This window comes from Vombatus ursinus, unplaced genomic scaffold, assembly GCF_900497805.2.
Source record: "Vombatus ursinus unplaced genomic scaffold, bare-nosed wombat genome assembly UNPS02014809.1, whole genome shotgun sequence".
Classification (NCBI taxonomy): domain Eukaryota; kingdom Metazoa; phylum Chordata; class Mammalia; order Diprotodontia; family Vombatidae; genus Vombatus; species Vombatus ursinus.
In genome coordinates this window covers 3,363,440-3,369,439 of record NW_020954587.1, presented here as the reverse complement: position 1 = coordinate 3,369,439, position 6,000 = coordinate 3,363,440, and positions in this window count along the sequence as shown.

Here is a 6,000-nt window from a genome sequence, read left to right as displayed (position 1 = left end):
CACATACACACACACACACACACACCCCATAAGATAGATAGATAATAGATAGATAGATAGGTAGATAGATAGATAGATAGATAGATAGATAGATAGATGGATGGATGGATGGATAGATAGAGTAGGTTGCATCAGAAAGAAGCAACTGACTAATTGACTTTGGGGATAAAATATAGTAAAAAACCAACTAGTTAGCAATTCAAGTTATTCTTGTATTGTATTGTGTGGTGTTGTATTGGCTTTCTTTGAGAGTAGGAGTTGTGTTACTTTCAGTCCTTGCATCCTCAGTCCCAACTACAATGCCATATACATTGCAAATGACTAAATGTTTATGGAATTCGAATTTATTGAATGTTGAAAGTCTTTGAATGCCAAGTACTGTTCCTTGAATTCAACATACTATTTCCGACTGGGGGGCCATTGCCAGTTATCCTAATCTACGTCTTGCCACTGGATTCTGATGACTCTGGAAGAGAGGCTGAGGCTGATGACTTTGCACAGCTCTGCCTCACTTAAATCCAATTCACTTGCAAGTCAACATCACCCTTCTAATGCCATTGGTCCTCTTTGAGAACGAAGGACAAACAACACTATTTCCCATCTACATAACTTTGTATAGGCTGTCCCCTATCCCTGGAATACACTCCCTTCTTACTTCCTTCTTTTAGAATTCCAGCTTCCTTCAAGGCCCAACTTAGCTACTTCCCATGTACTCCTTTCCCGATCCCTGCACATGTCCTACCCTCTGTTAGTGCTGTCTGCTTCTTGAAATTACTTTGCATTTACTTAACTATTATGTACATACTGTAACAGTAAGCCTCTTGAGGACTAGAACTGTTTCATTTTTGTATTTGTATCAATAGTATCTAACAGAGTGTCTTGCTCATAGAAAATGGTTAATAAATGTTTGTTTAATTGAATTAAATTGTCAAGTAAGATCAGATTATGAATCCCCTAGAAAATGCCTTTAGGGTAAGAAGAGGAAACTCCAAAACATGTCCAAAAAGGGAGTAGTAGTTTGAAACAAATGAAACAATGAAGGAGGATGTGAAGAGAGAGAAAGAACTGAAACTGAGAGCAGCAAAAAGAATGGCCAGGGTCCCAGCAGCACAGCAAGAACTTAGGCTCTTCCTCAAAGAGAGCGTCTGAATTGCCCTGTGTTGTGACTTAAGATGGTTCTGGGCATCTCTGGCCACTTTGGCCATTTCCTTTATTCCAGAAGGAGCAGGTGGTTTGGTGCCACTCACACTTTCTGTTCTCAAAAAGCAAAGTGCTCACTGCAACCAGTAAGAGAGGTGGCAAGGTCACTAGCCTACAGTAAAGCCAGGATGGAGACAAAGAATCCATGGCTGAGCTGGATAAAGAGAAGAATGAAGATGCTTCCCTTAATTCTTCAAGGCTCAAAACCAGACAACCAAGCAACCAACATTTTGTTTAATCAGCAAGTTTATTGTTATTTTTTGTGGTGGCCAGAAATATAAAACATGAGTATAAGGATAATAAAGCACATCACAGAGACGTACTTACTGGGCATGTGAATTTAGCCAAGGGGGAAATCACATTACATGTTACAAAAATAAAGTGTATGGCTTAACAAGTTGGGTCAAGCAGATTAGTAGCCTGTACTACATACAATTTCAGAAATACAAATGTTATATCTTGTTAGGTAATACTATTGCCTTTGTATTACACATGGTGAGACAAGCAAATGGGCAGGGAAAATAAGAGAAGCAGATACAACATGTCTCGTGTGCATTTGAGGAAGGAAATATAATGTTGCTCAAAAGTCTATGCTTAATTTCCCTTTTGCACCTAAAACAAAACAAAACAACAACAATCATTCCCCCGAAGGACTAGAGACTGAATCCAAACTTCACAGAAGAAATCCTCTTAATAAAAGGATTTGTTCTCCAAAACTTGGACTCGGTCAAAAGGCCACACCCAAGGACCTAGAAGGCCACATGTGGCCTCGAGGCCTCAGGTTCCCCCACCCCTGGAGCAATGGAATCAAACTCAAATGGAGCATGGGGGGGCATTTAAACCACATCACAGTGGTTGTGATCAGGCTGCATATTGATTTAGAAAACCACATGTTAACATAATCTACATTTGATTGCATTTTTATTTATTTTGCTAAATATTCCCTAATTACATTTTAATTTGATTCAGGAGTGTTGGGGGCCACTAATGGATGTTTGACACCTGTGGTCCAGAGCAATTACCCTTTTTAGCACTGTAAGACACTGGTTTTTATATGTCTTGAGAGTCTTTTGATAGATATTAATAGATATTACACAGATACTGTATGCATTTTGTAGTTAGTGTGAATATTTCCCTTTCCATTATTTCCTTCTGGATTTTCTTATTGTTATATTGAAATTCTATTAATTTTTGTGGATTTCTTTTGTATCCTTTATTTTACTGAAACACATCTCAGTTTCTTTGCAGATTCTCTAGGGCAGTGGTGTCAAATTTAAATAGAAATATCCAGGCAGCAAATTATTGACTTAGAAAAAATACAAAATTAACATTCATGTGTGTTGTATTATATTTTTATTTATTTTGCTAAACATTTCCCAATTGCATTTTCTTTTGGTTGGCAGCACTGCAGGAGTTTTGCCTGCCTGAGTATGACACCTCTGCTCTGTGGTTTCTAAGTAAATCATCATGTTATCAGCAAATAGGGACAATCTTTTCTCCAAGTTATGTGCCCTCATTTTAATATAGTAGGGTCCACCAACCCTTCACCTACTCAGCAGCAGACTCTTTCACCAAACTCAGACACAGGGAAGAGTGTCCCAGTGATCCAAGTGAGTCAAGGACATTCCCACTACTGTTGTCCAGGGAGCTCTGAGACTTATTAGACAGCATCGTAGGCAGCAGGACTTAATAGAGGGTCGGGTCCAGGGTTGGAAAAAGACTACTTAAAATGAACAAATTCTTTAGCCCTTATACTTTTGTGAGTAGTGTAAAAGCATTTCACAGGACAAATTTCTAGATTCTCTGGGAATGTTCTTTATCCTTGGAACCATCTCTTAGAGGGGCATGATATGAGAAGGTTTTTAGTTATCGCAAAGGGCAAAGAGTCAGGGTTGGAAGAAAAGTCAGTCAGTCAATAAACAATTATTAAGCACCTACTATGTGCCAGGCCCTCTGTAAAGCACTGGAGACTTTGGAGAAAGTATTAGGTTATTCATATGTATTGAGCAGTCATACCACCTTTCGCATTTTCCTTATCTATAAAGCGAAGGGGTTGGACAGGTTGATCTTTAAAATTTCTTCTAACTCTGCATCCTGTAATCCTACTAAGAGACATTAATGTTTCTTAAAAACTATCTATTGTTTCAATGCAGCTCTGCAATCCAGGGAATCTGCATGCATGTGTGACTGGAGAAGAGGGATAGGGCAAGAGCTGTGATTAAGAAAGAATTGTGGAGTGCTCTAATTTTTCCTTTTTCTCAGTCTTCTAGCTTTTGCAGCAATACCTCTACTTTGCTTAATGAAGGATAAATTTGTTTGTTGTTTCCAAATGGTGTTGATTTAAAAGCAAATGTCACTGATCATCAGTATCAATGGATTGTACCAAAAAAGCTTATCTTTAAAAAAGCACAATGACCTTAGGGAAGAATGGAGTCAGAGGGCCTGGGCAGGAGTCTCAGCACTGATAGGTGATGTGGCAAGTCATTGAACCTCTCTGGGTCTGTTTCCTTATCTGTGAAATTATCTTAGAGATATAGATCCTATAAGTCTGTGACTGAAATGGAAAGGACATGGTCACTATGCCTGTTGGTACTTCTCCTTCTCCTCCTCCTCCTCCTCCTTTTCTTTCTCCTCTTCCTCAAGAAAGGGTTCATTGGAGAGTGAGATATATTGGAAAATAACTGAAGCATCAATAAATTTTTTTTTGGAATAAAAATAGACAACTCCTGAAAAACTTTTTAAAAACTGAATGAAAGTAGAATATTCAGTTTCAACCAAATATTTGTTTCTTTTCCCCTCTTAAGAAGCATTTATTTAGTAGCAAACTATCTGCTGTTTCCCTTTTAATTTTCATTATTATTTTATAGTTATTTAAATTATTATAATAACTGCTATCAAGCCCTGCTGTATCTGAATAGCAAGGAAAAAGAAGTACAGATGAATCTCTTGTATTTAAATAACGAATGGAAGAAAAATGTTTTTATCCCACTCAATTCTTTCCCCTTATTAGTAATACAGATTATTTAAAATATATTCTTCTTCCCCCTTTGAGTGCAGAAGCAAGTGCCCTAAGAAACAGTTTAATAAATTCTAAAGAGTTTAAAAGGTTAAAGAGTCTAAAGGTCCAGTATATTACTTTGGTGAACATAAATTTCCCTGTTCAGTACGTCATCGAATCAAATGACACGTGGGCTATTCTTTAACACCGTTTACAAAAGCTTGCCCTTGCCTCCTCATATCTTCAGTATAGATAACTTAGATGCATGTATTGATACTCTTCTGATCATGTTGTCATTGACTACTTCAATCTCAGAAGAATTAAAGTTGTGGGGTCCCCTAAAGGCAATATGAAGGTATATGGTGGATGTAGTAGGCTGTAGCATATTACCAGTAAAGGATTGCATATGAGGAGCAGCATAAAGAAAATCACCACTAGGAGAATGGGTTTGTCAGATTGCAAGAATGAAGGGTAATCATTGATTACTTTATATGCCCTCCCTGGTATTCGTGAAATGTCAAAAGACCTAGCAGTTTTAACACTTTGAGTTGACACTCCCTTGTCAAGGATTTACAGGAGGATATGGACAAAGGATGAGAAAGTGAGTGAGTGATGATAGGCATCGTTGGGGGTGAAGACATATCAGTATGTTCACAGATACCATCCACCAAAATACTGAAGTATGCTGTACTTCAAACAACAGCATTAGGGTATATTTCTAAGCAATGGATACCCCCAGAATGATAAAAATATCTCTTTGCAGTATTCTGACTAGATCGTCAACCTACTAGCATCACTTGTTCTAAATGGTTAAATTTTCAGCTTTCCAGATTATTTCTAGCGATATTAATAGAAACCAAACAGTGTTTACTTATAGATTTTGTAGCAAGATCTCTGGGATTTCTAGCTATGCTTAGTTTTCTAATTGTGTTTGGCGTCATCTAGTTTCTTAGTTTTACAGGTTTCTATCTACTTTGTACCTTTTAACCTGATCTGGACCTTCTTACTCATACTTGAAGCTTTCTAATCATGTTTTTAGTTTTCTGAATAGATTTCTAGTGTTTTAACCATGTTTCTAATTTTGTATAGGTAGATTTACAGCTTTCTATAATTTTCTGTAGCTTTCTGGTCAGATTAATGTATTTCTGATCGCGTTTATAGATTTCTAGCTACAATTCTGATTTTCTAACTGTCTTTGTGACTTTAGAATTTCCTAAATATCTTTGTATTCTTAGGGTCAAGTCATCTCACTTTGTAAAATGCACAAGATCACACATCTGTTGCTGATGATAAAGAGGTAGAAAAATTCTGTGTTATAATTATATGGTGATTACATTGAGATATATATTAAAATAAAACAAACACTTTATTGTTTTATCATCATCACATGGATGAAATTAGGGACTAATCATAAAGTTCTCTTTGGGTTTTAAACTCTGGAGAAATTCTGTGTTATTGTTGGTTTTGCATGTCATAAGTTATGTTAAACTCCTCCACTTGAACAAAGTTTTGATATTTTTACTGGTACTTAAATGATTATATTTGGTCTTAAAAGTATGTTAACTTTAAAAAAAAAAGAAAAGAAAAGAAAAAGGGGCAGCCAGGTGGTGCAGTGGATAAGAGCACTGGCCCTGGAATCAGGAGGACCTGAGTTCAAATCTGGCCTTAAACACTTACTAGCTGTGTGACCCTGGACAAGTCGCTTAACCCCAATTGCTTCAAAAGGGGAAAAAAAAGTATGTTAACTTTTGCTAAATAGATGTTTTGAAGTGAAATCCAATTTTCCTCAATTTTTGGAAAAA